The 16,169-nt window shown below is 44.1% G+C and overlaps 1 protein-coding gene and 1 pseudogene across 4 annotated transcripts in view; both read left to right on the forward strand.

Moving 5' to 3' along the window:
• ASTN2 (astrotactin 2) overlaps nucleotides 1-16,169 on the forward strand; it is a 1,072,177-nt gene that overhangs the window by 554,636 nt on the left and 501,372 nt on the right. The gene's annotated exons all lie outside the window — the stretch shown is intronic.
• On the forward strand, nucleotides 9,832-9,956 carry LOC130045864 (uncharacterized; annotated as a pseudogene).

The following is a 16,169-nucleotide window of genomic DNA, read 5'->3' on the forward strand; positions in this document are numbered from 1 at the left end:
CTTTCTTTCTTTCTTTCTTTCTTTCTTTCTTTCTTTCTTTCTTGGTGGGGGAAGCCTCCCTATGTGGTGCTCATGGGCCACTCCTGGAGCTCATCTGTACAGCTCTGACACTTCAATATTTGAGCTTGATGTTAAAGGGGGCCACCAAGGTCACACCTGTCTGTGTTGAGGAGTCAGAAAGGCTGCACTTGCCTGTGTTTGGGGAATCCTGCAGTGCCAGTATCAAACTCAGTGCCTATTGCATACAATCCTGAGCTCTCTCCCTGGGCCTTGTATTTATATCTGCACCTATTCTAAACTGGTAGGATGGAACACCCTGCCAACAATAATAACAATTGCTGCAGATGTAATTTGCCTCCTTCCAAGTTCTCTGCTAGCACTCAGGGAAGATGCCTGGTGTATGAAACATGGCCCTTAGCCCCATTTGAGAGAAGGAAGCTGAGGTACAGGGACGTTAACACACTTGCCCAAAGTAACAAAAGAAGTACATAGCAACAGTTTTAAAATTATGGCATTTATTTTCCCATTTCTAAAAGCAGTCTCTACTTATAAATACAAGGAAATAGCGGCAGTTTAAAAAGAATATTTGAAAATCCCCTACAAGCATATATAGTTCAACATGTTTTTAAAGTTTTGCTTCTTTAGAAACTATACATAGAATTCTCATTTATGAAAGACTGATCAGGTGTCCGCATGATCTTCTGATATCACCTGAGTGTGCTCCATGTTATTGCCCAGCAAACACATTTTCTAATGGCCGCATAATAGTCTGAGTAATGTATGTGCTAGAAAACCACTAAAAATGGAAGTAGTGAAAGGGGGAGGAAGCAATGTGAGTTAAGAAGATGGAAGATTGACATTTCAAGGCAGAATGTAAACAAGAAAGGAGCAAGGGCGTGTGAGAGAAGCCCTGTGTTTGGTCATTAATTATTTGACTCACCAAAATTTTGTCATATTTCATGGAAAGACATAGGCATACAGCAGAGAGTTGGAAGAGTAATGGCAAAGGAGTAATATTTTCTGCATTTCTATCCTGTAAATATTGCAACAACTTTCATTTTTTTAATTTTTATTAGTGAGACACCATGAGGTACAGTTGTAGACTTACAAATTTATGTGCTTGGGTTTCAATTATACCATGATCAAATACCAATCCTTCCACCAGTGCCCATTTCCCACCACCACGGATCCCAATATTCACCCACCCCCCATCCCTCCATCCTACCCTGCCTCTGTGACAGGGCATTCTGTTTTGTTCTCTCTCTCTCTCTCTTATTGGGTGTTGTGGTTTGCAAAAGAAGCAATGGGTGACAATCATGTTTGGTCTATAGTCTACTTTTAGCATGCATCTCCCATCCTGGGAGGATCCTCCCAACACCCTTTATTTGGTGCTCCCTTCTCTATCTGAGCTCCCTTTTCCCCTAGCATGTGTATCTGACCTCCAAGCCATGGAGCAAAAATCCTGGTACTAATCTCAGCCATTCTTGGATGTTAGTCTCCTATTTTGTTACTTTATGTTCCCCAGATGAATACAATCTTTCTACGTCTATCCCTTTCTTTCCGAGTCATTTCGCTTAGCATGATACTTCCCATGTAGTACCACTTGCATGTAAATTTCATGACTTCATCTTTTCTAACAGCTACATAGTACTCCATTGCGTAAATGTATCAAAGTTTCTTTAACCAGTCATCTGTTCTCAAGCACTCAGGATTTTTCCAGATTCTGGCTATTGTAAGGAGTGCTGCAATGAACAAACAATTGCAGATATCATTTCGACTATACTTTTTTGCCTCTCTGGGATATATTCCCAGGAGTGGTATTTCTGGGTCAAATGGGAGCTCAGTTTCTAATTTTTTGAGAATTGTCCATACTGTTTTCCAAAAGGGCTGAACCAGTTGGCATTCCCACCAGCAGTGAAGGAGGGTCCCTTTCTCGCCACATCCGCGACAGCACTAGTTGCTTTTGTTCTTGTGGATGTGGGCCAGTCTCTGTGGTGTGAAATAATATCTCATTGTGATTTTGATCTGCATCTCCCTGATGATTAATGATATGGAGCATTTTCTTATGTGCCTTTCAGCCATTCGGATTTCTTCTTTGAGAAAGTTTATATTCATTTCATCGTCCCATTTTTTTGATGGGGTTGGATGTTTTCTTCTTGTGGAGTTCAACCAGTACCTTGTATATCCTTGTTGTCAACCCCTTGTCGGATGTGTATTTGGCGAATATCCTTTCCCATTCTGTAGACTGTCTTTGTATTTTGGTCACTGTTTTTTTTTTGAGGTGCAGAAGCTTCTTAGTTTAAGATAGTTCCATTTGTCTATCTCTGTTTTCACTTGCTTGGCCAGTGGCGTGACTCTTGAAGATACCATTAGCTTCAATGTCATGGAGGGTTTTGCCAACTTTTTCCTCAATGTACCTTATGAATTCCGGTCTGATGTTGAGGTCTTTAATCCACTTTGATCTTACTTTTGTACATGGCGTTAGGCAGAGATCTGAGCCCACTTTTTTGCATGTAGTCATCCAGTTTTGCCAGCACAATTTGTTAAAGAGGCTTTTGCTGCTCCACTTCACTTTTCTTGCCCCCTTATCGAAGATTAGATGCTCGTATGCTTGGGGGGGGGGGGTGGTGAGACGTCAGTATATTCAGCCCTGTTCCATTGGTCTACAGCTCTGCCTTTGTTCCAGTACCATGCTGTTTTAGTTATTACTGCTTTGTAGTAGAGTTTGAAGTTATGGAGGTTAAATATCGCAACAACTTTCTAACCCATCTGCCAGCCTTTAGCTTTGTGACATGTTACTGGAAGCTCCCTTGATTATGAGTCCCCTTCCCCTTTGCATACTGCTCCCCATCCCACCCACAGGCAACTCTATCAGCCTTCCCTCCCTTTCCATTGGATGCCTGGCTTCTTTAAGGCAAGCACTAGGCATTCACACCTGAGTCCAAGAGCCCAACACAATTCTAGGCACATAGCCAGTACTCAGATAGTTTTACCAAATTGATTGGTTAAAAAATTGACTGATTAACATAAACTACCTTACTTCCCTTTCTTTTTTGTGGTCCTAATTAATTTCTAGAAATTATCTGGGAACTGGGTTAAAATGCAGATTCTGAATCAGAGGATTTAGACTGAAGTCTACATTTCTGTATTTCTACCAAGCTGTGCCCCTTGGCACATTTAATGATGTTTATCTCAGTGCCTATACTTCAGTGCATGCATACATGCAGTCATTTATTCAGTGGATACTAAGTGAGCATCTACTTATGTCCACTCTCTTTGGAATGGGGATTTAGTCATGATCCAAATACATGTGGTCTCTGATCTCTTAGAATGATGATCTCAGGGAAAATGCTGGTACTATAATCCTCATGTATATATCTTTACATGGGAACCTACTGAGAAATGTATTATTAGGTGACTTTTGACATTGTGAATATCAAGAGTGTAACTACACACACCTACGTGGCACAGCCTACCATACACCTAAGCTATTTGGTATAGCCTACTGGGCCCATCATCATCATGTCTGTAAGAAACATCTCACTGATTCATCAGTACTTGAACACTAAGTTATGTCAGCAGCACAATGCTATGAAAGTTTGGAGGAGAATGGTAACCTCTTTAGCAGTCAGGGCAGCTTCATAGGAAATCAAAATTCATCTAAAATCTAAAGAATGAACAGAACAAGGGAATGAGGTGTGGGCTAAGCCTTTAAGACAGAGGGAACCACATGTAGAAAGATTCTGATAGCAAGAACATGCAGTGTCATTTGAGTCTTTAGAACCCATAGGAACCCACAGAAATCCCAGGTGACATAAAAATGGCAGGAATAAGAAAATAACCCTAAAGTGTTAGAACCTTTCTTATGAAAATGTTGTAAAAGAACCAATGGCATTTCCAAAATATTGGCATATCTTGGGAGAGTGAGAAGGATGAGACAGGGCCAACTCCTTGTCTTGAAAATCATGTCATATAGATGACAGGATTATGAGTTATTGAAAACAGACAACCTAAAGACTTAGAATAAAATCATGCTTTAATCACTTACTGTGTATCTTGGGGAACTCATTTAAAACCTTTTATTGGTGTGGTATGAGGGTGGAGGGATTAAACCCCAGGTATCACTCATGCAAGGCTTAGGTTCTTCTACCATGCATGTGACCACCCCCCCAACCCCTATTTAAACCTTTGTAAACTTAGTTTTCTCATCTGTAGGATGGGGATAATAACATACTGTGCAGGGTTGTGATTGAACATATTTTTCTAATTTGCACTAAGTCGATTTGCTCGAGCGGGCCCAGTAACGTCTCCATTGGAGACTTTGTTGTTACTGTGTCTGGCAAGTAGCACCTCTGTCCACTTTCTGTTTTACCCCCTCACCTTCCAGCTTCAGATGCCCTGCAGTGATATTCTAAGGACTTCAGCATTTTTCATTGCTGTTAGACTGTCAAGATTAGGAGAGATAGTTTTATGAAAACCCTCCATAAAATTAGATGTCTCTCTGAAGCAAAATGGAAAATCAGTCTCTTAAGCTTGAGTCATGTTGATCAAAAGCATTTCCCCCAAAGGTAGGTGGTAACAGCCATGGAAGTTCATGGCCTTCTAACAATTCTTAAGTTGCTGCTACTGATGTGGTAAGAGACCAGTCCAGTTTTTCACATTGTAACATGACCTTGGCATGTCTGCAAAGAGAATGCTTCTAGTGCAGAGGGTTCAGTCTGGAAGTTCAGCAAAAGGAGGCATCCCTGATAAAAAGTGTTTCAAAGAGCAAGTTTGGGGGTAGTGAATGCTCAGGGAAGAATTTAGGTGTCCCCTTAATCCTAAATTCCACCTCGTAAAACTGAATACAAAATTGTCACTAGGCAGCATTGGTTCTGAAGTCTCAGCCTGTCTATGTCACATGCTGATTTGATTATTTTTCACTGGTGATTTCACTCTAATTTGTTCATCTATAAAATGAGTGCCCCTAAGGGTAGGAGATACTGCAAGTGGTTATGATGCATGCTTAATATGTGCCTGACTTGCGTTTAATCCCTGCCACCTCATGATCCCAGTACCACCACCTGTGTGACTCAGGAGGCCCCCCCAGCCCCCCAGTCGTGGCTTGAACTGGTTCAGTTGACCAAGAATTGCTGTAGCACCCCTAGTTCGTCCTTATCACTGCTTTGGAGGCTAAAATAAAATTTTAAAATAGGAATCATGGGATTCATCTTGTGGAGTAATGGAAAGGATTAGATTGACCAGTAGGTATTGGATATCCCCAGTCTTGGAGTACTTGTATTGCTATAACAATGGAGTTGTTAGCAAGAAGACATCATTGGAGAGGAAAGTACTTCTGCTTACCTCTCCAAGCTCCAGATGTGAAGGGAATGCCAACCTCTGCTTGAGGGGCTTCAAGATGCAGATATGTTGATAAGCACTTTACAGTGCCCAGAGAAAACAAGGCCTCTGTGAAAAAAAAAATCTGCTATTTTAAAGTGTTAGTTTTATTATCATAATGACAGTCATTACTCTTACCATTATTATTTATTAAACAATGGAACTGGGATAAGCTTGGCTTAAACTTGACCTGTATGTCCTGAAGAGTCAGCTGTGTTCTGTTGAAGGTGAACTCTGTGCTCCTTTACCTTCATTATTAGTAAGGTTGTAAGCTGTTCAGTGAATGTAGGAAGGAGTATGGAGACATCTCAAAAAACTAAAAAAGAGCGAGCATATGACCCAGTGATTCCACTCTGTGGTGTCTGCCCTCAAAAACACAAAAACATTAATTTGAAAAGATACAGTCATGTCTATGTTCATCACAGCATTTAGTACAATAGCCAAGATCTAGAAACAACTCAAATGCCTAATGACAGATGAGTGGGTAAAGAAATTGTGAAATAGATACACTCTGGAATACTGCTCAGCTATGAGAAAAGATGAAATCTTGCCTTTTGTTACCACTTGGATGGAACAAGAGGGGATTGTTAAGTGGAATAAGTCAAAAGGAAAAGGAAAAATTCTAGATGATACCAGTAATGTAAAGGGAATAGGTAATGGAAATAAACCTTTGAACTCTGAAAACAGAACTGAAATAAGGCTACTGGGAGGTCACTGAGGTTACCAAAGGGTAGGCAAATTATTGCTAGTAATGGGGTGCACTCGTTCAGATTCAGTGATATAAGGACAGTGGTAGAGGGTTCTTTGGTGATGATGGAGGTACAGTCCCTTTGTACACCCATACGATGAACTTTGATTTTCTTGTAAACCACCTTACCTTAATTATATTTTTAAAAGAATTTTTAAAAAATCACTCTCCTTTAAGACACTAATGACCGGGGGATGGCGGGAAGAATACTGGAAACATTGGTAGTGAAGAATGGGCACTGGTGGAGGGATGAGTACTAGATCATTGTATGACTGGAACATGATCACGAAAGTTTGTAAGTCTATAACTTTACCTCACAGTGATTCATTAAAAGTAAAAATTAATAATATAAAAAATAAATTTAAAAAAGACACATGATTTACTGAATCATCTATTTAATTCCCATTTACAGATGGAAAGCTGAGATCCAGTGTCTCCTTTTACCCCTGTCTTTTGTCCTTGCCATGGCAGTGACCAGGGATCATATACTGTGATGCTTGTACACTTGGCAGTGTACTCACTGGGGGGGGGGGGGTGACACACTTCACTGTAGTGCTGGCACTCAGCCGTGGCTACAGTGGCCTCGAAATTACACACTCTGTTGCAGAACCAAAGGTTCCAGACAACAGAGTTGCACTGGGCCCCAGTGGACAACATTCTGGATTAAATTTGCAGCTTCAGTCTTTCAATTAGGGTGTTTTTTGTGCTTGAGCCATTGGGGAGGGAAGAGACAGGATGGATAGACTGGAGCAGTGTCTTTCCCATATACATGTAGCTCTTATCAATAGCTCAAAGTGAAATGAATTCAGATTCAGTCAAAGCATAGCAGTTTTCATCCACAGCTTACTGGATGCTCAGGAACTGTCAAAAAGACCCAAATTCTCCTTGCCTTATACCTTTCCCAGTGAAAGCTCTGCACCTGAATGTTCCCTTATGAGTCACTACAGAGTCTCTGCTGCCCACACTCCACACCGGGGTCCTTCTTCCCTCCTATCCACCAAGAAAAAGTCCCCACACATCTGTTTCTTCTCATGTCTTCAGCACCCTGAAACCAGAGCTTCCCCCTAGACAGATGCCCTGAGAGAATTTAGATTTTTCAGCTCCTACCCAGGCACAAGCCCCCCATCATTTCCATGAGGAATGGGTGAGAAGGAACTTGGCCCACGTGTCTCCACTCACCTTCGCGCACAAGCCCGAGAGTTACGAGCTGTATAGATTATTTTAATGGTGGTATTACTTCCAACTGCGTTGCTCCCATCTGTTCTTCCCCAATTACGAATGCAGAAACCCAGCATGTGTCTCCATTCTGGCAGTAGAGAATGAAATATATGTGCTATAAAAGGGAGTATATTCTTTGAACAATACGGTTGGCACCTGGGAAGCTTGCCTGGCGCTTCTGACTCTCCCGGGGGTTTCAAGAGGGAGACAGAGCCTCCTTTGGGAAAGCATCCCAGCATGTCCCAATCATCCATCCCTTTTCCTCACACCTAGGCTACAGAAAATTGGCAAAATCTACAAGGTTTTTCCTAAAAGGAGCCTGGGATGCTTGTGGAAACAGCCCAGACAGAGGCAGGAAGAAAAGTGTGTAATTGGGATCTTTGTTTGCTGCATCAAATATGTGGGGCCAGGGTTGAGACTGGGTGGGATCTATCTGATAAAACCTAGTCCAGGACCCATCAACATCTCACACAAAGTACACAATGTTCTTGTATCCATTTTTATACCTGATGAAACCAGGGCTCAAGAAGATCTAGGGGTCCTGACTGAGGTTAGGACAGGAAATGGCCATCCAGCTTTTCTAAGGAAGTTGATGTCAAAACCTGCATGCAGGGGCTGGAGCAATAGCACAGCGGGTAGGGCATTTGCATTGCACACGGCCGACTCAGTTTGGATTCCCAACATCCCATATGGATGAGCACCGCCAGGAGTAATTCCTGAGTGCAGATCCAGGAGTAACCCCTGTGCATCGCCGGGTGTGACCCAAAAAGACCAAAAAAAAAAAAAGCAAAAACCCAATAAAGCCCCCCCCCCACACACACACACAAGCCCCAAGCACAGGTGAATTGATGTCACTGCTCACCCATATCTGTTCTGCCAAATTCAAACTGGCATCCTTCCCTGAAAACCCCTCCCCCGCCCTACTGTCCGCTCCCCCACCCACTTTAGACAGATGGAAGGGGATGCAGAGAGCAAAGGAAAAAGAAAGGCGCTGAGTTCTAGATTTCAGCAAGCAAATTGTTCTCCTGGTGAGTGACACTTTAGGGAGGAAGAATCCCCTGAATGTTTTATTAGAGGAATTCAGCAACTACAAATATTAACAGTGAAGTGATGAATTATTTAGAACTCATTCAGCTCCACCAGCCTTGCCGTTCGACATGAGAGGTTCTCATGAGGGAGAAGGAGGCTGGGTTTGCTCTGAGGTCCTGGTTCCTGAAACAAAAAAAGGTGAACCCCGTGTTTACAGAGCACTACCAGCTGCCTCTCAGCTGCAGTACATGGGGAGGTGCAGAAGCAGAAAGGCGAGAAGGCCTTCGATGCATCCCAAGGAACACAGGCTAATAGCCTCCAGGGCCCTGAGCATCACAGGGGAGCAAAGCTTCCTGAGTTAGAAAGCCAAGGAGTTAGTCCCACTGTTGTTGCTAGCTGCTACTACTCCTCCAGTTGTTGGGATGGTTGTTTCTAGGTAATATTTTCTTTGAACGGATTTCATCTTTCCAGAGATAACACAGCGTTTCCATCAACATCACACCTCGTTTCCTCTAATGTCAACATCTCATTCCTTACCATGACATTTCTCAGCACTCGGAAGCCAGTATCCATATGTTGCTAGGTTGCCTATGGGGGAACAATTTCCCCACTTTCCCCAGTAATATCCTCTCTGTGTGCAAAAAAAAAAAAACTATCCAAAAATTGGTGCAAGATTGCGCTCTTATGTCTCCTCAGCCTCCCCTGGCATGGGGTGCTGCGCCTTTCCTTCTTCATAACCTTGCCAAGAAGAAGGAACGTGGGTCAGTCTTACCCTTCCTGCCAAGTGTGTGATGAGGAATAAGTGACTTCAACACTCTTAGCTTGTAAGTGAGATAAAACATGGAGAAGCCCCAGGCAGGGCTGAGGTGCTCAAGCCTCATGGCTCTTATTTCTTGGGTTTGATCTTACCCCCTGGTGAGGGAAGGCACTTTGAGTGACTCTGCGTGCTGTACTTTAGGGCTCAGGGGTGCTTCGCTGAATCACAGAATCCTAGAACAAAGAGCACTAATGGGATCATTGCATCTGACCTGCCATTGCTGCTTGAAAGGCTCTTACAAGGTGGACTGCTTTGCTGATGAGGTGGGAGCTGCTTCAGCAGGTACCTGTGCTGTCCTCCAGCTGCAAAGCCTGCTTCTCCTTTTAGGGTGAGGCTCTTAGGAATCTTAGTGCACCCCCTTGCTAACTTTCCCCAAAAACCCGCTTCCTCCTTTCTCTCTCTGCAAAACCTGAAATTGGGCTGGGAGATGTTAATTCAGCAGCTAATGCACCTGCCTTGCAAGCACGAGGCTGAGCACTGGGTCTCCTGTGCTGCCACGTGCACCAGCCTGGCTGTGGTCTGTGTTCTCCCTTGTTGAAAGCACCAGGCGTTTCCTGCCACACCACAGCCAGGTGGATATGTACCAAAGCACAAAATTCAGATACTGGTGAACTTTGCAGCTTAAGAGGGATATGCAAGATTGTCAAATAGGACAATCTTCACCTGTTCCTCTCTTCAGAGGGAAGATGAGCATGATGATTGGTGAGTCATGATAATGACTCTGTGTGATTAGGGCACACAACACCCTAATTGCTCCTATCTGATTCTTAATTCACACAAAAGGCGGGAGGGGTTGCAAGAACCGTGTCTAGGGGTGTGATGCCCTGCTGAACATGTGTCTAAATAGTGCAACTCGAAGAGTATGACCCTAAGAGAGCACTGTAGCTGAGAGTGTGAGCACACTGGTATGTGTCCCCCAACCTCCAATGAATACTGTTAACTATGTGAGCTCCAAAGCCAGGCATACAACAGCCCTTGGGCATTACAACAACAGTGTCAATTAAAGCAATGAAAGTTGGGGAGAGAAAAGCCTTAGGGCAGTCTTCAACCCATTGCCTTCCCAATGGATGCCCTATAACTTATGGCGAGATTAGTGTCTATTACTGTTTGTAGGTCTGCATTGGTGTCTGTGTCTTTATGTTTTATAAATGAAGATGGCCATACAATGCACACTCTGCTTTACCTGTTTGCTGGGTGCTTCTCCTGCTCCAAGCAAGGACCTATTCACCTTGAACAGAGGTATGGGTCTCATAGCAAAGGCACCCTGGGCCTGGGATCTATTTTATGCTTGCCTGGCTCCTGTCAGTACCAGAGGCTTCTGGGATGGTTGGATGTTTGATATGAGGTTGGGACCTAGAATACTTGTGAACCATCACTTTAAGACAATTATCTAAGACATGCTTCTTGTAGGTAATATCTTAAGGTTACTATGGGGTATCACAGTTAGGAGCAAAGGGATGCTACTGGTCTCTCCTGGCTTAAAATTAGGATTCAACTAAATGTTCTACAGGGAACAAAACAACATCTTCCAACAAAGAAGTCTCTGACCCAACATGTCAGTCTTGCTGATCCTGAGGGATCCAATATAAAGGGATTTCAGGAGAATGCTATTTGCATCTTGAAAAGTGCCCTTGACATGTTATGATCTTTTTTCTCTTACATGGGAAGTAGTCACATCTCTACATAATTTTGAATTTGTGACTTTGCATTTTCTTTCTCCCAGAAGACTCTCCGAATTGTTTCATCTCAGGTATCATGAAATTTGGATTGTCCAGACTGGTGGGTGGGGTATTGGGATTACCTCAACTGCTAGAGTAAATGCCTAGCATGTACAAAGCCCTTATATTGATCCCCAGTACTCCTCAGACCCCTGGATGTGTCCCCTATAAAAATATGGGGTTGTCCTTGCCCCTGGCCTCTGGACACCCCCTAATACCTTTATTGAAGGTTTTTCTTTTCTAATTTTTCCTCTCTACTGGAGCATAATCATCAATATAAACCTGTTTTATGATCCTCCTATGACAAAATATTACTTAACCCTCTAAATGAACTGGCCTCAGCTCCAATTCATCACCCCCCTTTCCCACCTTACCTCTCTAAGGCATGATTGCAAAGCCACACTGTAATATCCGACCAAATTCAGGGTTCAATCCTTGATGCTCATATGTTAGACACTTTCTCCCATGTCTCAGGGCACCCAAAGCCTTCTCACGGGAGAAGTCTCTTTCCTGAGACAACCCTCTCCCCTGGTCCTCTGCTTGATGCAGGCAACCAGGGATCCCTCCCCCTGCCTTCCCAGATTCTTCCAGCTACTAAGAGTAGAAGATACCACTGCATGAACCCTCACATGGGTCACTCTGCAGCAATGTCACTCAACACCAGGGCATAAGAATGCCAGAAAACTGTGGCCCCAGATCCAGAAGTCCTTCTGTTTGGATGGCTTACAAGCAATTCCAACGTTCCATATCTGAAACCAACCTCATGCTGCCCTTAACCGGTTCTTCCCTCCATCTGTCCCATCCTGGAAGTGATGCCCCATATGCCCTGTTACTCAGACCACATGGTTGGACTCACTCCTTGACTGACTCTAACTCTCATGTCTGCATTCCAACTGTCAGAGAAATCTGGCTTCTCCACTGTGAACTTGTAGCCATCATTTGAAGATAAATGCAGGTGCATGAATTTTGTGCATCAAAACTATATACGCTAGCATAATTGTAATCCTTACACCTAAGCCATAATTAAAAAGCATTTAAAATATATATATAATTTTTTAAAAAGTAGGGCACTGTTTTTGAGGATGGGACAGATGGTGAGAGGAACAGTTAAGGGGTATAGGGAGAAGAAGTAAAGAAAGAATGAAGGAGGGGGGGAGAAGAGACAGATGAGAACCAGAGGGGCCAGGTGAGGGCAGTCAGGTACAAAGATGGACAAAGGTGGTGTTAATGTCTGATAGAGCCAAATATGCAAACCACAGAGTCAACAACATTAAAATCAAGAGACCCAAACTTGAGCAATCAAACTTAGAAAGGTGCCTTTCAAGAGTGCAGACTGGAGAGAGCCAGGGTGTGGGATTAAATGGGAGGGAACCTGGGAACATTGATGGAGGGAAGTTGACACTTGTGGTGGAATCAGTGCTGCATTGTTGTATGTCTAAAACTCAACTATACAAATATCTTTGTAAATCCCAGTGTTTTAATTTAAAAAAAGGAAAGAAAAAAAGAAACAAAGCCCTCAGCCCCCACCCAACCCCAGTCAGCTTCCTCATTTGCATCAGCATCATCCAGTACCTGGGAGATGGATGCCAGTGGTTGAGATTGAACTCTCCTCCTCCTATCTATAATCACCACAGACTCTTCTCCACACAGTAACTGGAATGATCAGTTCATTATTTTACAAAGGGGTCATGGGGCTGGAGTGATAGCACAGCAGGTAGGGTGTTTGCCTTGCACGTGGCCGACCCTGGTTCGATTCCCAGCATCCCATATGGTTCCCCCCTCCACCCCCGCCAAGCACTGCCAGGAGTAATTCCTGAGTGCATAAGCCAGGAGTAACCCCTGTGCATCACCAGGTATGATGCAAGAAAGCCAAAATAAAATAATAAGTAATCAAAAATCAAAAAAGGGTCATGCGGTGGGGCCACCAGGCCTACACTTGGCAGTGATGAGGGGAGAGGACCATGAGGTGCTGAGAATCAAAGTTAAGTAAGACCTGGTACTTGCTAGGTATGTGCTCTATCACTTGAGCTTTCTCCCCAGTGCTGAGCTCTGCATGGGGTCCGATCTCTCTCTGTGTGGGGATTGTGGAAGGGCAGTGCTGTTGGAGAAAGCTGGCATGTTCTCCCCTCCTACTCATACCTTCCCCCTCTGTATCTCTTTCTCTTGAATATCCATCTGGTATTTTGTTGGTTGGTTTGTTGGTTTACTCCTCACTCTGCACTCAAAAATCACTCCTGACAGGCTCGGGGGATCATGTGGGGTGCCAGTAATTAAACTGGAGTCAGCTGCATGCAAGGCAAGCTCCCTTCCTGCTGTGTTTTCTCTCCAATTTCACCTACTTCCTTTTCAAGGAACTGGCCTCTCCAAGCAGTGCTCACAGAGGCAGGAAACCTCTTCATGGCAGTATTCAGCCAATACAATCAGAGGGTTCAGTGCTTGAACTTCACAGTGCTTGGGGGTCTTCCAGGGTCACAGCCGGTGGTGCTCAGAGGATCATTTAGTGCTGAAGGCTAAACTCTGGGCCTTTTGTGTTCATGGCATGTACCATGGACCCCTGAATTATTTCCCCAGCCTCTACTATTCCTTTTATAACGAACCAACAGTCCTGTAGCTTCTCTGGATTCTGTGAAGCCTGAGAGGGGGTCGTGGGCACTTCTGATCTGGAGCCAGTCCTGTCGAGCACGGGGAACAGCCTGGACTAGCCACCATGTGTCTAAGGTGGAAAGCTTTTTGGGAACTGTGCCGCCGTGTGGTAGATTCTGACCATATCTCCGGGCAGATAGTGACAGAAGTGAGTGGAATTGTAGGACACCCAGGTCAATCCTAGGAGCTTTATGTACTCGGTTATAGGGAAAGCCCCTTTGCCTAAGTTGGAAATTGGTCTCAGAATTCCACATTTAATCATGAATACAGGGCTCCACATATAGCATGCCTGAATGCTACATATTGTGAGACAGGGGTGAAGGGATAGACCCAGCCACTCATATTTGGGAGAAGTGCACCCCCAAGAGGGCAAAGGGATTGTGAAGACCCCGAGTAGGCAGGGACTGGGAGTGGGGGGAGGGAATAAGAGATGGTGGAAGGGATTAAGAACAGAGATATTGAGGAGATGTCAGATTCATTTTAAGGATGCCAGAAAAATCCTTTGAGGAGTAGCATTTGGGCAGAGCATAGCATGACTTGATTTTCATTCATTGTTTCATTTCCTTTTCCCCTTCCTTTTGAATCAGTGCAATGACCAGGAGTTGTACATACTAGGTTGTGATACTTATACACTTGGCCATGAGGCTCGCTGGGGGTCTCACTCTTAAGTGGAGGTGCTTGAGTGCACCTGGCTGTTGTGCCAGAGATCACAGGCTCTCCGGTTGTGGCAGCACTGGAGTCCCAAGAAGCTGTTTCAACGTTCTAACCATATGGTGGATTCTCCTGAAAGCCTGTTCCCCTCCTTAGGGACTTGCCCAGAGTCACCTCACTGACCTCACCAAAGGTCTGTTCTGTGAATTACACCATGGGTCAGACTCTTGCCATCGGTGTATGGCAGGTGCTTTGAATCACTTCTCATCCTCAGGACTCCCAGACCTTTATTTCAAAATCCTCGCAGTCCCTAACTATCACTGGGTATGGCCCCCTACATATGCAGAATAACTACATGCATTCACTGAAGCCTCCTAAATCCAGTCCTCTTGGGGTTTTTATGGAGGCTTCAGTACAGAGGCTAGACTGATGAACTCACTGGTTATTGGCAATTGGTTTCACCAGCCATTCTGTTTCCCTCAATTCATGGGTATGGGACCAAAACTTCCCATGTTCTAACCATATGGTGGATTCTCCTGAAAGCCTGTTCCCCTCCTTAGGAACTTGCCCAGAGTCACCTCAGTGACCTCACCAAAGGTGCCTTTAGCACTCCTCACTTAGGGAATTTGGCATATGATTGCTATGAAGCCAGAGCTGCAGAGGAAGATACATATGAGAAATATGGTTTGGGTTATCTGAAGGACCAAATATCTATTGCTCACCATCTCTCAGTGCAGAATTTGATACTGTTCTGCACATATGGAACTCAGTTCTATAGACCATGCCTTCAGAATGGTGCTGGCTGCTTTCTTTGGACAGAAAAGATTTGCCAGACAAAAGCAATGGATCCCAGATTATGCTATCACAAATCTTATGCCTGTGGATCCAGACTTCCTTGGACACACAGAACTGGATCCCAGCATCCTTGCAGACCACGTGGAACCAGATGCTTCCTTGTATTCTGTGAGAGCCTGTAGATCAGTAGGTGTTGGACTGATTGAGGGGGACAGCAAAAGTGTAGGATAAAGTTCAGGGACACTTTCTGTTACCTTCAAAAGCATAAACTTCCAAGGGTGTGGTGCTGAGTTTGTCTTTCTTTCTTTTTTTTATGAAAGGTGGGCAATAGACTAAAAAAACTTGGGTACCCATGAAAAGAAAGAGGGTTCCTCTCCAGGATGCTGATGGTTACGAGGATGGTGATGAGGAAGGTGTTTCCATGGTTAGTGCATGTAGGTAAGAACCTCTGTTTATTAAGTCAGCTGTATGTCAGGCATGGTGCCAAGACTTCATCAATTATTGCTGCATTTCATACTTGCAGGTGCTCTCTGAGATGGGGCTTTTCTGGTGTCATAAGTGCAGAAAAGGGTAAGCTCAAAAAACAATTGCCAACTTGACTGACTTCACAGAGAAAAAGAAGCAGGCAGGCCAGTTCCCCTGCTCTGATGGTTCAAACTTAACGTGCTCTTTCCTGTTATTTTTTTGCTTTCTGAAAAATATTGACAAAATTTAATTCTTGGGGTGTGGGCCAGCATCGGAACTAAGTTTCACCCAGCTCCCCAGCCAATGTGTTTTCTGTGACCTCATACACCATAGCGGGCAGTGGATTCCTACACCAGTCTAGAGGTGCCACAATCGAAGATCTCAGCATATCAGAATATGGGCTCTCTCTCAAAATGTGGGGTGCTAATGCCACCACAACTGGGTTCAGTTCTCAGTACCAAGGATTATCTTGTTTTGTTGATAGTGGTCCCTGTGGATGCTTATTGAAGTCTTGATCACCTGAACAATATTAGACCAGGTCAGCATCTCTCAAGAAGGGGTCTGACCTCAGATTTTAGGGAGAAGAGGGACAGAGAAGGAAAGAAATCAAGGGTGACTGTGGGGAAGGGGGGATGAAAATGATAAAGGGAAGTAACGGGAAACAGGTCAGGACTTCAGCTATACTGATGATGTGGAAGAGCGGTAT

Source organism: Sorex fumeus, unplaced genomic scaffold (assembly GCF_029834395.1).
Source record: "Sorex fumeus unplaced genomic scaffold, SorFum_2.1 ptg000129l, whole genome shotgun sequence".
In the NCBI taxonomy this organism is placed as follows: domain Eukaryota; kingdom Metazoa; phylum Chordata; class Mammalia; order Eulipotyphla; family Soricidae; genus Sorex; species Sorex fumeus.